This window comes from Acomys minous (assembly GCF_964271855.1).
Source record: "Acomys minous genome assembly, chromosome: 14".
Taxonomy (NCBI): Eukaryota; Metazoa; Chordata; class Mammalia; order Rodentia; family Muridae; genus Acomys; species Acomys minous.
Genome location: NC_140496.1, coordinates 61566038 through 61585627, shown reverse-complemented (window position 1 = coordinate 61585627; position 19590 = coordinate 61566038). Strand labels below are relative to the sequence as shown.

Here is a 19590-nt window from a genome sequence, read left to right as displayed (position 1 = left end):
CTCAGTGTTTCTGTCAGCAAAACAGAGGTCATGGGACAACCTCTTACTCACTCGTCTCCCCATCAGGCACTAACCATTCCAGAAGCCAGTGAGTTCCAATGAAGACTTTCTGTTAGAGAGAATACTAAAAAAAAAAAAAAAAAAAAAAAAGAAGAAGCCCCAGGAATGCCTGTTAGGTTCCTTCATATCAAAGGAAAGATACACGAAGGGCAAACACTCATAAAATAAACACACATAAAATAAAAATAATTAGATCTTTAAAAAATAACCCAAGGCCTTTTTTTTTTTTTTTAAAAATCGAGTTTCCCCATGAGGCAACCTTGGCTAAAAAAAAATAAAATAAAATAAAATAAGATTTCCTCCCCTGGAACACTGCCTTACAGTAGGAGTCAGCACTTTTGATTTTCAGGGGGAAATACAGACAGTAAATAAGATGATCCCAACGGTTCGGAATTGAAAGCAGTAACTCAGAGGGTTGGTATGCCGGGGGTTTAAGAGAAACAAAATCTGGGCTGAGAGAAGAGGAGAAATGGGATGGATTCCATCCGTGAGGAGTGCGGGGAGAGTCCCAGCCCTGTGGCTTCACATCAATTCCCCAGCATCTCCTCACAGGCCTGGGAGGTGGGGAGGATTCTCATTTCAGAGGAAGAAGCGAAGGTTCTAAGAGGTTACACAACTGGAACAGGGGTCGGTTTCACGGACCAGCTCCATGGGCTCCTGTCGCCGCGCTGTGCAGCACTACTGTAAGGCCGGAGAGGTTCACACGGCCTCATTCTCTCTGTCTTCTTTCCTCCCCACTCCCTCCATTTGAGCCAGATGCTCCCGAGTTGGGGGAGGGGTACTCTGAACACAAGAACGTGCACTTTCCCTTTTCTCCCTTTCAACAGCAGTGTAAAAAAAAAATCTTAAAAAGAGCTAAAACGACATCACCCACAGTATCCGAGCGGTGTCAGAACTAAATCACCTTCATTTGCCCTTTGCTATTTTGGGGACAATATGACTTGCTAAATCTTAACTTTAACCTATATTTCTTAAGAGGACTTTTAACTCGGGATATTTATAATCTCCTTTGCATCTTCAAAGCACTTTGCAGTATTAACTAATTAAACCTCAGCAACACCTTTGATTAACTCCCTTTTATAGATGTGGGAAAGAGGCATGGAAGAAATGCCCTCGGCCACGATAGAATCGCCAGTCCGAGGTAGGGCTGGAGCCTGGGATTTCTTGTCACCACCGCTCATAAGCCACACATCAGTCTCCTGCCTTGATGTCTTGGTGGAAGGACACGCCTGGGCCATCTTGTTCCGTATGTCAATAGAACTGTCCCGGAAGTACCTGCCGTCTCTCCCATGTTCTTCCCTATCCGTTCTGTGTGCCCTTATGGCATAACTTTATTCACCTCAGAAGAGTTACTGGGAGGAGTGAACAAAATGCCCCAATCTTACGATACCACTTAGCTCCCTTGCAACTCCCCTTGGAGTCTATTCTTAGACAAACTGTCCGTTCAGGAATCCAAGGTAAGCCAGATTTATCTGGCAACATCCCCGAAGATTTCTCCTTTCCATATGTCCAGACGGAAAGTTAAGCAGTACTTCAAAGATAGAAAGGGACCAGCAAAAAACTATTTTCACAGCCACCAGGCAAAAATCCACCACCAGTGTTGTCTCCAGCACAATTTCCCAATCCTTTTTAATGCCGGAGGAGCCACTTGAAATGTATGATTTATGGGCAGCTGTCCCAGTCCGGTGAGATTCCTGCTGACAGATATCAGACTCTTATTAGCATCCTCTGTTCTAAATTAGAGGAGACGCCTTATCTTGAAATATATCCTAGAGTCGTAAGAGGATGCTGGGGCCTGGGCGGGGTACCACAGTGCAGCACTATAAACACTAGGGGAGAGACGACATCATCTTTAAAGACCTCCTTCTCTAAGGATGCAGTATACTTTGGTGGGTTTGATACCTTTGGTGTATTTGAAGGGAGCATTATCACCGAGACAAGTACAGATCTGATGCCAAAGCCCATCCTTGAGATTTGTTGGTGCTCTTAAGTTTGCATGAGTGACACTCCCTTGACCTCAAATCCAAACCAGACCCAGTAGGTTTAGTGGCATGGGAGATTTGGCCTAGAAAAAAATCTCAGTTTGACTTACTCCTGTTTATCTGACCAATTAACCTTGCTGAGCTATGCTTCCTCAGTGGGAAATAATAGTGGTAATATTTGCCTCATATAGTTGTTGGGAAAATAAAATAAAAATATTCTCTTCACTCTAGAAAGTTATTCATTTTAACCGATTTTGGTTATTAATGGTAATGGCTAATATTTATTGTGTCTGACCATATCCCAGACTTTGTGTGAGGCGTCTTTTATGCACATGCTCTCATTTGTCACCCCAACAACTCTATAAATACAATTATGTCCCTCTTTTAAATGAGAAAACTGAGGTCTAAAATCACCAATAAAGTAGCTGATTCAGCCACACTATATTGTCTCTCCCTCCCCGACTTTCAACTTTTTACTGTTTTAAAATTGTACAGGTTGCCAGGCATGGTGGCGCACACCTTTAGTCTCAGCACTTGGGGAGGCAGAGGCCACTAGAACCCTGTTGAGTTTGAGGACAGCCTGATCTACAAAGAGAGTTCAGGCAGCCCACCGACTGGGAAAAGATCTTCACCAACCCTACATCTGACAAAGGTCTAATATGCAAAATATATAAAGAACTCAAGAAATTAAATACCATCAAACCAAATAACCCAATTAAGAAATGGGGCTCAGAACTAAACCGAGAATTCTCAACAGAGGGATAGCAAATGGCTGAGAAACACTTAAAGCAATGCTCAACGTCCTTAGTCATCAGAGAAATGCAAATCAAAACAACTCTGAGATTCTATCTTACACTCATCAGAATGGCTAAGATAAAAACTCAAGTGACACCACATGCTGGTGAGGATGTGGAGAAAGAGGAACACTCCTTCCTTGCTGGTGGAACTGCAAACTTGTACAACCACTTTGGAAATCTGTCTGGTGCTATCTCAGAAAACTGGGAATAGGGCTTCCTCAAGACCCAGCTATTCCACTCCTTGGAATACACCCAGAAGATGCTCCACCACACAACAAGGACATATGTTCAACCATGTTCATAGTGGCCTTATTCATAATAGCCAGAACCTGAAAACAACCTAAATGCCCCTTAGTTGAAGAATAGATAAAGAAACTGTGGTACATTTACACTATGGAATACTACTCAGCTATGAAAAACAAGGAAATCCCGAAATTTGTGGACAAATGGATGGAACTAGAAATGATCATACTGAGTGAGTTAACCCAGAAGCAGAAAGACTCGCATGGTATATACTCACTTATAATTGGACACTAGTCCAAAAGGGATGTCCAATGAGAGTCTTCACTTACCAGGAGATTGGGATAGTTGTGAGGACATCCTATTGGGACTCTAAGTGAGAGAAATATGGGAGAATGGGGAAACAGAAGGATCCAGAGGGTCCTAGAAACCTATGAGAAGAACATCATGATGGGTGGATCTGGGGCCCAAGGGTTCTGCTCAAACTACTGCACCAAGCAAGGACAATACTTGCAGTAAACATCAAACCCCTTCTCAGATCTAGCCAATGGACAAGACATTCTCCACAGTTGAGTGGAGAGTAGGGACTGATTTGGATGCAAACTCTGGTGCCCCATATTTGAATACTTCCCCGTGGTGGAGAGGCCTGGTGGCACTCAGAGAAAGAATAAGCAGGCTACCAAGATGAGACTTGATAGCCTATGACCATATAGTGGGGGAGGAGGTCCCCCTCAGTCACAGACCTAGGGGAGGGGAATAGGGTGAAAGCAGGAGGGAGGGAGGAATGGAAGGATACAAGGGATTGGATAACAACTGAGGGGTAATCTGAAAAAATTAATTAAAAAAAAAAAGAGAGTCCAGTACATCTGAGGCTACACAGAGAAACCCTGTCTCAAAAACAAACAAACAAAAAAGAAATGTACAGGTCTTTTACAAGACAGCATTTGTTATTTAAATGACCTCTAAATGTTAATGTGTAATGAAATTTTTCCCCCTGAAACTCAAACATGAATTACAAGTTCATCAATGTGGTTGTTCTAGACTGTCCTGAGATGCTGGGGAGGTTTGAGTCCTACACCACAGTGCCATCTTTAACCTCCAGGTGTCCACGGGACACTTCATTCTGCTGTGCTGTAGCTCTCCAACTCTCAGGCAAAATCCATTCTTTCCCCCTACAGCCCCATCCTTCCATTAACTTTCCTATTTGCTCAAATTGCCGTTTTTTCTCCCTGGCTTGAAACCTCGAAGTCATCTGTTTCTTTTCCTTTCTGGCTGAAGAGTCCCCTGGCTGTCCAACTCCGTCCTGAGGCTCGGCTCTGGTTCCCTCCTAATTCCTTTGTCAATGCTGTGGATGAGACTCCGAGTCCTCAAGCACGGGTTGTTCAATAGCTTCCTGATTTGTCTTTCTACCTTTGATCCATTTGCATACAATCTGCTAATTGGTCCTGAAATACCATTTCAGCAGTTACTTCCTGTGTCAGAAATGTTCAGTTGTTTATAGGGCAAAGCCCGCGTTCAGGCTCTCAGTCCCACCCCACCACCCAGCCCTATCTCAGCCCTTTTCTGCCTTTGAACCTTAGCTTACCTAGTAAGCCTCCTTTTTCCCTTCCTGCCCTTCCTCTATCGCTCTATTTGCTGAATGACAGCTCTCTAAGATCCAAGCCAACCCCTGTTGCCTTGATTTCCTGAACTAGCACAGCTGTCCTCTTAAATCAGTGAGGCCGGGGACACTCAGCAGCCTCCCCTCACGATTTCACTTAGCTTGTTGATTATTCACAAATAACGTGTCAGCTCATCTCACCCTTCTGGCAGGAGGAGTGGATAAGAAACGGACCTTATATTTCTTTCTCGCCAACCCCTCAAGTCTACTGTAAAACCAAGCCCTTGTGCTGCGTTCTGGGAACACAGAGATGACCGAGGCATGTCGATGAGCTCACAGACTATAGGTTGCTGTGCAAACAAATCACCACAGTTGGATATTAAACAAGCTCTGCTTGAAGGGTTCTGGAAGTACAGAGTCACCACAACCCAGAACCCGGAAGGTCTCATAAGCCTAACCTTGAACGGATTCTTAGAAGACACATCGAAAATAGCTCTCTAGACAAACAAGGTGGGACAGGCTTTTAGGAACACTATGTCCAAAGGCCCTAAGGCACATAGGCTAGCTATGTGTATGTGAGGGTGGGGGTGGGGTGGGGGGGTGGGGAGCAACACATGTGGCCAAGAGCCAGAAGAATAGGCTGCTAGCTAGGCAGACTTCAGGTTCTAAGGACCTGGTCATGCAGAAGAGGTGGGAATGGACGCCACAAGGCAGGTAGGAACTGGCGGTGGGAAGGGAAGTTGTATGAAGGCGGTGGTGCGACCTGGGTTTAGATTTTAGAAATTTAACTTGGCTGGAGAGATGACTCAGCAATTAAGAGAGCTTGCTGTTCTTGCAGAGAACTGAAATTCGGATCCTAGTACACAAGTCACGTGGCCCATCCACAGTTGCTTGTAATTCTAACTGCAGAGGATCTTCTGGCCTCTGTGGACACCTGCATGCTTGTGTGCGTGTGTGCGCGCGTGTGTGTGTGCGTGTGTGTGTGTGTGTGTGTGTGTGTGTGCATGTGCATACACACACACACACACACACACACACACACACACGCACACACACACATGAAGGAGGAGGAGAACTCTGACTGTAGCATGTAAATAAATTGTGCTTGGAGATCCTAGAGGGAGGTGCCAAGAGATTTTGAGAGTAAGGACCAAGTTAGGAAAATGGAAACAGAAAGGCTGTTGTTTTGGTTAGGCTAAGGAGGGGAATAAATCTTTGGATACAGCACGGTAAACGAGCATGAGGACAAAGGATCAGTTTCATTTTTGTTACTATTATTTGCAGTTTTAGAGAGAATCCAGGGCTTGCCGGGCAGTTGCTCCTCCAACGAGCCACACCCAATCCCTTAGCACTAGTCTCTTTATGTTGAGAGACCACCTTAAGGGACCCGTCGTCACCAAGGTGGAGAACAGTGGTAGAAGACCGTTGCCACTGCTGTTGCGCATTCCCTGTGAGCGCAGTGAGGAAGGAAACGCGGCTGATGGTTCAGAAGCGCTGATGAGGAGAGGTTTGGAGGCAAGTAAGTACTTCTCTTGGGCCTAGCTCGGTGCCTGGCACAGGTGGGTACTTGACAAATGTTTGTGGAGGAAGAACATGATCGCTTTGGCTAAGCATGCAAATAATGCACTAATTGCATTCTTATGAGGAGCCACTTCCCAGTTTTTGTAATGAATACAAGTACACACTGGGGCTTCTACTGCTGTGATGCTGTTCAAAAGGACCACGGACGGCTGTCAGGTGGCTTGGTGCTATGACCGGCTGGCAGATGACATCATCTGGGGAGCAGGGTGAATAGAAAGCTTAAGAATGAGCCCCCGTGGTGTGACCTTGATGTATAGCCACAGAAATTGTGCCCATGGTCCCCGGGTTTCTCTCAAAGACGCCGAAGACAAAGGATTTCTAGGCCCTGTAAGTGTTGACTCCACATGACTAATTTTAATGAGGTATGGCTAGTCTATTCATTTGAGTTTCTTTTTACCTATATGATAAATCATAACCTAAGATGTGTAATCCTTTCCTAACCTCTTATAAACAGCTTTTCAATTAATCCCAGGGGGGAAAGGGTACAGGCAGGGGAAGAAAGAGATGGAAGGGGAAAAAAAAAAAACTCAACAGGAGACTTCAGAAAATGATGATTCACCCAGCAGATTCCTTGTCTTTCGGCTTCCCTCAGCAGAAATGAGTGATGTCCTGGGACGTGGAATTTTAAACATTAGTGGACATGTTTCAGTAGTCCAGTACAAAGCCATTAATTTCTTTGGCATTTTCAGTACTTCCTTGCTGTTAAGTGTTCCCAGTATGTTCAAGTTAATAGAAAATTTGCAAGCCAAGGATATTTTATGCCTGCATAACTCTAGTTAAAGGCAGTGTTGGGCAATATTTAGAAAAGGTATGGACTGTGTTTACACAGGTCCAATGCTTCAACTATGATAATGCTCTCTTCTCACTGTAATTGCCTTTTCTGTTCCTAGACTCCAATCTCTATAGTGATAACACACTCAAGGGTCCATTTCTGCATGTTATGTAAATGGCATGCGATGAAATTGTATATATTTGCCTTCTATGATCATGCAGAAAGGAAAGAAAATATCGTGCTTAAAGTACAGTGGGCACTCACTACATTTCACTGTATTGGCAATGACCAGGAGAGGCACCTTGTCTGGTAGAATATTATAAAACTCTCCCCACCTTAAAATCAGAACTACAGGTGCAGATGGATGCACCCTTCTAGCAGAGTCTCCCCATTTTTACAGATGAGATAGCCATTAAGGGATGACCCCCTGTGCTCTCTTGATAGCAAGTGACAGGAAGCAATCGACTTAAGCAAAAATGGAATGTGTTGGTCTATGAAAACAAAGCATCCAACGGGTAAGCACGGTTTCAGATGAGGCTGGATTCAGAGCTCAAATTCCACCTTCCATGGCCGTCTTCCACCACCGTCTTGGCTTCCATCCCAGAATCTAAGTACACAGAGCGCAACACGATGGCGCCAGCCCCAGCTACTCCTAGAGGCGAAGTGCCTCCTTCAGTCCCGAAAGTCTTACAGCATTCCATTGGCTCTAGTAGGGTCCTGTGACCCTCCTTAGTGGGTGCCAGTGGCTTAACGTGGCTTAACCATGGTCACATGCCTACCCCAGGACCCAGTTTCCATTCAAGCTGCGGGGTGTGAAGAGAGGAGCAAGAAGGATAAATCTTAAAAACCAACGGTGGCCTTGCCACCCTAAGTGATATTTAAATTAAGATTTTTAAAAGAGCTTTATTCTTGGTGGGGAGCCCATCTCAGGAGTCCCCAGTAGGGGGGAAGGTTAGTTTGCGATTGTTGGAGAAAGAATGAAGCAAAGTGTTCCCCCACTTGGTGCGTCTCTTCCTCTTCTATCCATCATCCTCTTTGTCATCCACAGCATCAGTTCACATCCCTGCGGTGTCTCCCCTCCAGAACAAACTATGTAACATATATGTCTTCCAGATCTCTCTGAGGAATATTTACTGGAATATGGGCTTCCTCGTTGAATCCTGATCATTTCGGTTTATCTCTCTACGTCCCTCATATATTACACTGGTAATTTTGGTGACCTTCATTTAAGAACTTGATCACTGCTTCCTGTCGCGGCCGCTATCGGAGAGCAGCAGCCATGGCCCTGCGCTACCCCATGGCCGTGGATGTCAACAAGGGCCACAAGGCGACGAAGAATGTCAGCTAGCCGAGGCACAGCCGGCGCCGCGGGCGCCTCACCAAGCACACCAAGTTCATGCGGGACATGGTCAGGGAGGTGTGCGGCTTCGCGCCCTATGAACGGCGCGCCATGGAGCTGCTCAAGGTGTCGAAGGACAAGCGCGTGCTCAAGTTCATCAAAAGAGGGTGGGCACGCACATCCCGGCCAAGAGGAAGTGGGAGGAGCTTAGCAATGTGACGGCAGCCATGAGGAAGGCAGCGGCCAAGAAGGACTGACGCTCCCTCCCTCAATAAACGTCTGTGTGCAGCTAAAACAAACAAACAAACAAACAAACAAACAAACAAAAAACTTGACCACCCTCCAAGGAGCCTGCACTGTTGGTTTTGAGAAGTTGGCTGTTCATAGTTATTTGCCATCTGGACCTTGGGCCAGACCCACAGAGAAGGTGGCGTCTTTCTGCCTTGTATATGTCCATTCCTCCTGTTTCTCATTCTTTAAGTTCCTCAGAGTCTTTCAAGGTTCATTCCCCGCCCACTTCCTTGTCATAAGTATAAGTTAGCAGCCAGCTTCCTCAGGTCTAGAATTTACTCAGCCACTTAGCTCCATCCATGCACCAGGTGAAAATGAGCATTCTTCAACCAGCACTGGGCATGCCTGTGTGACCGCGCCTGCTAAGTGTCAAGGCGGAGGATTGGCGCTGTGATATGCAGAATGGGGTCAGGAAGTTATTCCCAGGAGGGTGGCACGTCCTTGCTGCCAGCCAATTTCTCTCCTGCTATTCAGAGACTCTCACTTTGTTTAGCTGACGGTTCTGCTACACTTCTCAAAAATTTCACAGGCAGAGCTTCTATTCTGGATCATCCATAATCAACTAAAAAGAAAAAAAAAAAACCAAAAGCAAAAAACAAACAAACAAACAAAAAAAGGGTTCTCTGGACATTCCACAAACAAATCCCCCAGTTTTATCATACAACAAAAGCCTCTCCTAGAAACGGACAAGAGGACAAAAATAATGGCCACTGTATCTATAAAATTTAAGTTTTTTGGTTATAAACCCTTCCAGCATTTGGTAGCTAAGAACAAGAGCCATTTTTATCAGTTCATTATTCTGCAGGTCAGCAGTGAGGGCTGGACACAGCTGGGCATTTGGGGGGTGGGGCTGGTTTCATCAGAGTCATTCATGCGGGCGGCAAGCATCTGGCAACTCAGATGGATGGGGCTGGAAGCCCACAACGGCTTTGCTTACATGGATGAGGGTAGGGGGGGGGGGTGCTGCTGGCTGGTGTCTAGGTCGTCATCTCCAGCAGGTTGGCTTGGGTTTCTTTGCCTAATGCCAGAAAGTTCTCAGCAACGAGAACAAGTCAAGCTCAATTGGCAAGTCTGCATCCAGCCTCTGCTTCTGTCAAATTTGATAATGACCCCACTATCCAGCTCAAGTGGCCAAGTCCGGAGTCAGTGTGGGAGGAAAATGCCCAAATACGTGCGAGTGGGAGTGGGATCTATTGGGAGCTGTTTATTATTATTTTTAAAATCTATCACATATATTAAACAGCATCATTTCTTTTCTGAAAATGATATCTACCAGGGATGATTTAATGGCAAACCCATCACCAGGAGGAATGCTTGTCATAGGTTTGTAGATACAGAACAGAAATGTAATCTTTCTGTAGATTTATTAGTGCCGAGAGAGCACTGTCTACGTGTTGAGGTCTTGCCCCAATTATAAAAATCAAACCTACTGTAAAAATGAGAGTCCATAGTTAGACAGGAGCAAGTTGCTTTTGTGTGCACAGTAGGGTGACTGCAGGAAACAGCAATGCACTGTGTATTTCAAAGTGCTGGGTGAAAAGTTTTGGATTCTTTCACCATAAATGATTAGTGAGGAGATAGAAGTGTTTGTATGCTCTTATTTAAACGTTATGCAACTTACCCGTGTCTCAAAACGTTGTGTGGCACCCCATAAACACATACAACTTATGTTTCTATGGGTCAGTTAATACACGTGTGCATTTAAAAAAATGGAAGCCAGCAGGGGCGTGGTGGAGCACGCCTTTGACCCCAGCATTCTGGGGAGGCAGAGGCAAGCAGATCTGTGTGAGTTCGAGGTCAGCCTGGTCTACAATACGAATGAGTCCAAGACAGCCAAGGCTACACAGGGAGACCCTGTCTCAAAAAAGAGAAACAAAAACAAACAAACAACAACAAAAATGTAAGCCAGTTTGTATGAAGACCCTACCTAGATATTTAATGTCCATTTGCAATTAGGGCTTTCTGCAGGTCTTAGAGTATGGCTCTAAGTCCTTTGTTGGCTCTTTTGTTGGTTTAGGTCAGTTCGATTGGTCGTCACAGGCCTGACGACCTGAAGTGGAGAGAGAGAGAGAGCGATCATGAGATGGTCATGTTAGTAGCATCACTTAAGCTCCTGGCTTAAGTCTTGGACCACTCTGTGATGTCCGTAGTGATTTATCTCCATTTTACAAATGTGGAAGTTGAGGTTTAGAATGCTTAACTGTCTGGCGCTCGTCCAGCTAAAACAGAGGACTGGGTCTTGGGCCACAGTGATTGTCTCCGTATCTGGCTGTTACTTTTCAATCACCAGGGACACCCATGCTGTTGATGTCTCTGCCTGGCCAAATATTCCACACATGCAATTCTGTGGAACACTAATTCTCTCAGAAGCATTTTCTTCTGGAAGAGGCCTGGACGTGAGAGTCCTCCCATTGTCGTGACTGCGCGAGAAACGACAGTGAGGTTCATTACCTCCTCAGTCAGCTCTGGGACCCTTTCCCAGGAGTTACTCTGGCAAATCCTTGGCAGATACTTTGCTGCCACTGCTGCGTGAGAAAAGTTACACTTCTTTCTGTCTTTACCCAGCACTGAGGTGGTGTCCCTTACACTTCTCAGGGAAGCCGCTGCTGAACTCAGCCTGTCTGGGTTGGTTTTTGCGATGAAAATAATCCTTCATGCCAGCATCTACCCACCGAACAGAACATTTGAGGATCAGAGCTCCAGAAGGAATGCCCTCCCACATGACTTACAATGGAGTTAGCCTCCAGATACCAGTAGGTACTGGTGTTAACTCAAGTGTGATAAGGAGCGGTCAATGCTAGCCTGGCATGAAGTCTCTTTCTCTTAAAGGGTCAAAGTCAGGGCACTATAATATGTCAATTGAGCTCTTGTACTTTGTGTGTTTCCCCCAGCATCCTGTCATCCCTTTCAGGACACGTGACCTTTGAAACACCACCACCACCACCACCACCACCACCACCACCACCACCACTGCCACCACCACCACCTTTAAGACAGGGTCTCATTTTGTAGCTCAGCCTGGTCTGAACCTCAGGCTCCTATCCAGTTCATGGCAATCCTCCTGCCTCGGCCCTCAGAACGCTGAGCTACCCTACCCATCATCGGAGGCAGCCTTAATTTACTCTCCACCCCCAAGGCCCTCACCTCTGCCCCCTCCTGGGGGAAGGGCTGTCTTCCCTCCCTCGCATCCGGGCCTGGCAGCTGGCGGACCTCAGCCTTCATTCTTTATTGTTCCCTCCACACTCCTGGGCATCATTCTCTTTCCTTCCCCTCAGGTGGCCTTAAACTCAATATATAGCCAAGAAATGACCATGAACTTCTGACTTTCCTACTTCCACTTCCCAAGTGCTCCGATTACAGGGGCTCTCTTCCATGCCTGAACCCCAAGCTTTTCAAATGCAAGGCAAGCAACTCTACTAAGTGAGTTATATTCCAAGACCTCCCCCCTAAATACAATCTTTGTCCAGCCATACACTTTTGGCAAAGGGAAGATGATAAAAGCCATAGCACATGTCACACAATTGTCCTTACACCTGTGTTCATGGGGAGATTCATTTTAGCAGGAAAAAAAAAAGTTGGTGTTTAGCTAATTTCGAAGAAGAACAAATGCATTAGATGGTATTCAGTGAAGCCTAATTTGCATAGCATGTAAAGTGCATAGAATTGTAATGCAGAGAATCCAGAGCTTTCCAATGGTGAATGGGTCTAATTTATTGCTATTTCTGGGGACTGAAACATTCCTAAGCAATAACTGGAAGATTTAGTTTCCATCTGACAATTTTTACAAAGAGAAATTAGATTATAGAGTGTGTGTGTATGTGTGTGTTTTTTTTTTTAGTAAACCCCTGACTAATAAATTGTAATTTAAAGAACACAACGCACGGCTTTCTGCTAGTTCTGCACTGAAAGCGTACGCACATCATCTGCCTTAATTTCCAAGCTCTCAGCTCATATTTATGTACTTGGGAAGTCTGCTGTTCTCAAAGTGGAAGAAATCCTAGAAAAATTAATTATTTAATGAGTTTCAATATTCAAATTTGTGGCTGTTGGCTTAGAATGTAAATTTGGAGGCACATTTAAATTTTAACCAGAGTTCAGCGCAAATTAATCTCCATACGGGCAGTGTGCAGCCAGATGAAAAGGGGAAGAGAAGAATGTCTTCAAAGAGAATAGGACAGAGGTCTGTTCCAGTGTGAGGCTTGTTGTCCTGACTCCGTGATGAGGGTGCCCAGCAGGAAAGAGCTCAGATGCTGATCCCAGACGGAGCCTTTCAAGTGCTGCTCAGAAAAGAAAAGGACGAAGGTATGTGGAATTCCATCCAAGTCAGACTCGATGAGCATCTTAGGAATGCTTATGAGTGTGAAGATGAAATGGACACCCACGTTGGCATCAAGAAACTGTCCAGGGTGGTAGATAAGTACCTTCCAATATGAGGATGCGTGTGCTTTGGGCTTGGCAATTGGTAGAGAGGATGGCTCTGCAGCATGGTGAATGGTGAATGTTTTGAATGCCAACGCATTGTACACTTTGAAATGGGGTTGGCTATGTTATGTGATTTTTGCCTCAATATTGAAAAAAAAAACATACAAAAGCATAAAGGGAGAAAAAAAGGGTCCTGTCTGTCGGGGGATGCTTGCCTCTCTGAAGGAAGGATGCTGACACGTAAGGACCGCTGAAGACTACAGTGCTCATGACTCTCAGTTCTTTCTGTGTTTTAGGCACATGTCATTCTGAAGACTATGTTGCTTGAATTAGGACACGAGTTTTATGAAAACTGGCTATGATGACACCCGTGCATAACCTCAGAGCTCTGGGACAAGGAAAGAGGGTGTTGAGCTTGAGGCCAGCCTAAAGCCACACAACACGACCTTGTCTTGACAATGAAAAATAGAAGTAAGACAAAATCAGGCAGTCCCATGAAGACTATGCTCATTAGAAAGGTATCTGTATACCTGGTACACGCTGAAGACCACAGCAGGGGAAAGGACGTCAGTTTTAAAACTCAACTCTGTCCCTACTTGCTGTGTGGCCACGGGCCAGGTGAGTGAATTAACCTCCCTGAAATTCTGTTTCTTTGCTAGTAAATGGGGGGGGGGGGGTTCATAAAAAATGACCTTCCATGATTTTGGAAAAGATTACTATCATATGCATAGTACTGTGCAGAGAAAACACGGTTAAGTGCTAACAGTGCCCCTACTTTCGCATCTCCCAGCCTCCTTGACTCCACACCTGATTTGAAAGTTGTCATTCTCATCATAAACATCATTTCCCACAACACAGCAACCACACTTAAGAAGCTGACCTAACAGTTACTTACTCTCATTAGGATAAGAGTGGAAGGTCCTACTTTCTTCCCAACTTCCTGTTTCCCTGTAGAAGGGCTTTTTACTAAGTGGCTGCTCTCCAAACCCACAACCATTGTCTACTTTTGTACATTTCACAGGCTCGGAACAGTTTTAGTTTTTAATGTTGTTATCTTTGTTTGTTGAGATGGGGTCTCATACAACCCAGAATGTTCTAGAACTCTCTGGGTAGCTGAGATTGGCTTTGAACTCAAGAGCTTCCTGCCTCTACCTCCACATTGCTGAGATTATTATGACCCACCTTGCTCAATTTCAGTTTAAAAAATTTTAAATAACAGTGAAAACAAATCAAAAGAAGAATTTCCTGTGGCACCTGAAATGCAGATTTCCTTGTTCATGAATGACACTGTACGGGAGCATGGTCACATAATTGCCAAGGGCTGCTTTTGCACTGCAGAGGGAAACTGAGTAGTTGCCAGAAAGACCCAGTGGCCCACAAAGTGTACATTCTTTGGGCCACTGCAGAAAATGCAATGGAGCACCATTCCTGGACACTCCCCTCACCTGCCCCGCCTAGTTTTCTCTCTATTGACAGAAACTTCCTTGAATACATGGGCCAGTTAAAGACTGATTTCATTGCTTTTCCTTCCTCCATCTTTCTTTTCCTACTTTCTTTTCTTTTCTTTTTCTTTTTCTTCTTTTTTTTTTTCTTTTGCCATAGACCAATGGAAAACAGAGATCCTGAGAGTCAGGCCCTACTCTGCAGGGCTGTGCCAAGACCCAGAGGACAGGTCATTAAAATGTCCAGAGTGGGGGAGAAAGCTCTTCTGGCTGCTATAAAAACCACCTTATCTGAACAGCCATCTCTTCCCAGACCAGATGTTCGAATCTCTACTGGTTATGAGGCCGGGGAGGGAAGAAGACATGATTTATGGAGTCCTTAGACAGCCAGCAACCCTTTTCTACCCAGTTGCAGACCCCGTTTGAACCCTCTCCATCTCTTATCTAGATCACTAACCATCCTGTGACCTGACCTGCCAGCATCAGCATCACCTCCCTCCAATCCACAGAGCCAGGATGACCTTTCTAAATAGCACCAATCTGACCTCCTTTCTTCTCGCCTGTGAAGAAAGTCTACACTAATGGCCCTCTCTTTCACACAAGTCTGTCTGTACCGACACCCCCGGCTAGGCCTCTCCACACTTTACTCTCATCTCTGCCTTGCGATTTCCTTTGGCCAAGGAGATAATAGCAGCGACACAGCGACCATTCGAAACACACCAGGGCCTCAAAACAAAACAAAACAAACAACAACAAACCTAACCGGCCAGCCAACAAACAAACAACTACTTGTCTGTTTCCTCTCTTGAACTGTGAGTGCCCACGCCAGCCTGCTAGAGGGTTGTGGGCGATGTGTTGATGAGAGCTGAGTTATCCAGTGAAGCCCATCGGAAATAACCCCGGCCCAGGCAACCTGCTGGCTGACTTCAAATACAGATTAAGTCCAAGCAGGCGGCGGCGAGCAGACCAGCTTCACCAGCCAGCAGACTTATGGAAAAACAAGCAAAGGTTGCTCCTTGTCTCTCTTTTGGAGCGGTTTGTTATTCAGTGCCTGTAACTACCCCTGCAAACAAAACAGAGCCAAAGACTTCTAGAACTCCTTAACAACGCACAAGGCTGTTACCTCCGTGAGCTCTGTGCCTTGGAGCTGACCAGCTCACTCCACCGTCCCGTCATTATAAAACAGGTTCCCTACAGCCTGGTCTGCTTGACCAGCTGTAGCTTTAGCCTTGTGTCTGGCTTTTTCTCCCCATCTCCCATCAGCTCCTGGTTTCTTCTGCTCTGATTACCCCTCACACGGAAGCGATCTTTCCTTCAGCTTACACTCACTGCTTAGACCAGATCAAATCAAAACTATGAGTCATGACTCATTGGACCACGAGATCAGCTCAGATATGCATAAATAGCACTTTCAGCTTGGTTTGATTTGGTTGTTGTTGTTGGTTTTTTGTTTGTTTGTTTTTGTTTTTGTTTTCTATGCTGGGTTTGAAACGTAGGGCTTCTGCAGAATGGTTAGCATTTTTAAAGAGATGAAAATAGTGCCAGCCATGGAGGAGGCACTTGCCTGCAATCCCAGCACACGGGGAAACCAAGGCCAGGGGGATTAGTGAGAACAGCCCAGGCTTTATAAGGAGAAACCAAAAATGGTGGGGGGGAAAAATAACAGGAGAGTGTAAAGTAGTAAATACCATCATGGGCTGTGCGTAGTAAGAGTAAGTTCATCGTGCGTGAGAATTGGTTCAAAGAGCACCGTTATCTGTGGGCCGCAGTCAAAACCTTTTGGAAACACACTGCTTTTAAACCACACCTTCCTACTCCATGTGACCACCCCCCTCCCCCAGATCCACCTGGATCCTTCGTGGCCCCCTCCAGGCAGCTCTTAGGCTGTGCCTGCACACTCTCACCTGCCTCACTGCACACATCTGGACAGGCCAAGGCACCCTGAAGCAGCAGCAGCAGCTTCCCTGCACAGTTGATATTTATCTCTCATGCCTCTGTGTCTCTGGAATGTGGTTTTTTTTCTTCAACTAATGACGACTTTTCTTTAGTCATTTGGCTGGGGGTGGGGGTGGGGAAGTCATTTATTAGGTCTGGTCTATGTGCATGCTCTGCCATTTGATCTTCAAGCCAGTTTCAATAACACCCATCCCCTGCCTTCTGCTCACATTTTACAGAGAGAGAGAGAGAGAGAGAGAGAGAGAGAGAGAGAGAGAGAGAGAGAGAGAGAGAGAGAGAGACCCTGTCTCGAAAACCCAAAAAAACAGCACTGTTTCTAAGGTTCCCTTTTCCATGTTTCCAATGGAGACTCACCAGCGTTCCCGTGTGCTCCCATTATTCCACGCAGCCAAATCCGGGCAAGGGAGATGGGAGATGGAGAGATAGCTCAGCAGTTAGGAGCATGAGTTGCCCAGCCAGGCGTGGAGGCTCAGGCTTCTAAATCCCAGCACTCGGGAGGCAGAGGCAGGCGGATCTTTGAATTCAGAGCCGCCCCGGTCTACCAATCGAGTTCCAGGACAGGCAGGACTACACAGAGACACCCAGTCTTGAAAAACAGACAGACAGACAGACAGACAGACAGACAGACAGACAGACAGACAGAAAAGCACTGGTGCTTCTCCAGAGGACTTGGGTTTGCTTTGCAGCATCCACGTGGAGGCTCAGAATCACAGTCCTAGGGGTCAGCGTCCTCTTCTTGTACTGCGTGCGTGTGGTGTACACGCAGGCAGAGGACACCCATACACTCGGAAACAAACAATCAAAAGTAAATAAAAATCCATTCCTGTGTGTTTTAATGCCCAAAGACCGGAGGCCGTTGGGTGAAAGATTGCATCTCATTTGTCCTCATGTCGCCAACACCTAATGTAGAGCCTGGCGTCCATGGAGCTGGCACTCAGCTGGAGTTGAAATGGTCCCTTTGTGTATTTTAGGAAGCGCAGGTGGCCTGTAGAGAAGAGACGCAGGGTCGCAGGGTCGCTGTTGGTGAAAGGATGATGACCCACGGGAACAGATGGGAGAGATGGGGCTCCAGTGATCACTGTGAGCTCCGCGCCCCTCGGCAGCCATCCCAAGAGCTCCTTTCTGAGGACATGGAGAACAATAACCTGGGCCTCACACGACAGGAAGACTCCGAGATGCGCTTCGTGAGCTGCGACTCCAGAGACGGATAAAGGGGCCACACAAAGTAACTGAGATAAGAGACCTGAGAAAGGCCCCCGAACCCTCAGAGCTGGGGAGAAGGGTGGGTGCTGTTTATGGTCAGGATGAGAGGCGTGTTTCGGATGCAGAGATGGGCGAGCAAAGAGCTCCAACGGGTTGGGGGAACATTTCTCTCAGACTGTGCCAAAGAACAGAAGTGAGCCGGGAATTAATGACAGCTTTGGAGAGCAAAGGGAATAATTTAGTTATGTGAAAGTATGTTCCCAGGACACTCACGTGGCTCTGCTTTGAGCTGCAGTCTCAGGTGCTACTGTGGGATTTTTTTTTTTTTCCCTCCACGTATGGCTTGTCCCAGTTTCTGGGTTTCCAATAACGCCTCTACCGTGGCTGCTGTTAATTAATTACAGGTTCAGTGAACGGCTGCTCAGTACCACAGGGGAAAAGTCAGTACTGAAATTCCACATCTTAAGTCCCACAGGCATGGGGGAGTGGGTGTACTCTTGGATGTTTATAAACAACTGAGTGTCTAAGCCAGGAGCAGGCACACATGTGACTCAAGGGGACTCAATGAATCTCCTCCTTTCTTTGGCTCTTTCACCCTTCCTAAGGCAACTGAACCATTGTGGTTTGTAAGAATAGCAGTTCCCAAAATAGCCTGCGTGTCTATAGAAAACCGTACTAGCCAGTAATGAGGGGGAGAGGGAGAAACGAGAAAGGGGAGGGGGATGTCCACTTCTTTTGTGTTGGATGAGCCCAGTTCCAAGGAGGAAATTTCCCATGTGACTGTAAAAGAAAGCCAACTCTCCCAGAGCAAAGGAAATAAAGGAAGCAGTAGAGACCCGAAGCCAGGAAGAACGGGAGTGGATTTTGGACTTAAAGTCCATGATGATAAGTCTAAAACCATGACGTTCCTTTTGAGGCCAAGGCGTGCTTCTTTTTTAAAAATCACTTTTGTCACGGACTCAGAGAGGCATGGGGATTTGAACCACATGATGAATCAGTGACCTCAGGGAGATAACCTGCTGAAGCTCTGCTAATGCACTGGGGGAAAAGCCACCACAGCGACAGATAGCGACAGACAGCGTCAGCCACTTCCTGACGAAGCTCCCCCAGGCAGAGTTCAGGGGTTAGGTCCGGGGGAAGAATCCTACTGTGCCTTGGGAAAAAAAAAGAGGAAATAAGTTGGTGGGAACAGACTGAGGAACAGAAAAGGATCGGCTAGATAATTGGACTTAGAAGGGAGAAATGGAGCTAATTAAAAAAAAAAATCAAGTGTAGCCAATTGGGGTTGCCCCTGAGATTGCAGAAAGAAAAATTGTCTTTTGGCCTGAGTCAGCTGTTAACTACTGTCTTCAACAGTGGCCTGTATATCCCCAGCCTAGGAAAAACATTCTTAGGAGTTTCAAGTAGCTGGAAAAAGGACACAGTGCTGAGGGACAATTGTAGAATGAGAAAGACTTGTGGAAAAAGGATCATCTAATAAGATGCATCTAATAAGATGCTGAGGCAGAATTTTTATATCTTTAAAATAGCTATGGCTTGATACATAAAAATAGCCCGTTTCTATATGTTACACTGCTATACTGTGCACACACACACACTATATGCACACACTTACACGCACTAAACTATACGAGGCATCCAGTAGTCTGTGTCTACTTCTACTGTCAGTTTTTATCCGGATAGCCAGGCCATTTGGACCTGTACCCATAACAAGCTAAGCTCTCTTGATATCTTTTTTGTGACCTGTCTGAACCCTAGACAGTAAGAATTTCTGAAGCTGAAACCAAGGCCTCTGCAACAAAGCACCAGGTCACCCTCACTACGAATCCGGCCCAGTTCTGTGCTCTCAACTGGATAACGAGCTTTCTGTATCATTAAACACCCATCCTCTCCCTGTACCCAAGC

The 19590-nt window shown here is 46.0% G+C and overlaps 1 long non-coding RNA gene and 1 pseudogene across 2 annotated transcripts in view; one reads left to right on the top strand and one right to left on the bottom strand.

Annotated features, from left to right (window-relative positions):
- Positions 1-19590, bottom strand: part of LOC311582358 — a 265833-nt gene that overhangs the window by 133959 nt on the left and 112284 nt on the right. The window lies entirely within an intron of this gene.
- Positions 6444-9474, top strand: LOC311582954 (large ribosomal subunit protein eL36-like; annotated as a pseudogene). Its single transcript, XR_014783562.1, has 2 exons — positions 6444-6587; positions 8081-9474. The product of XR_014783562.1 is annotated as a large ribosomal subunit protein eL36-like (transcript).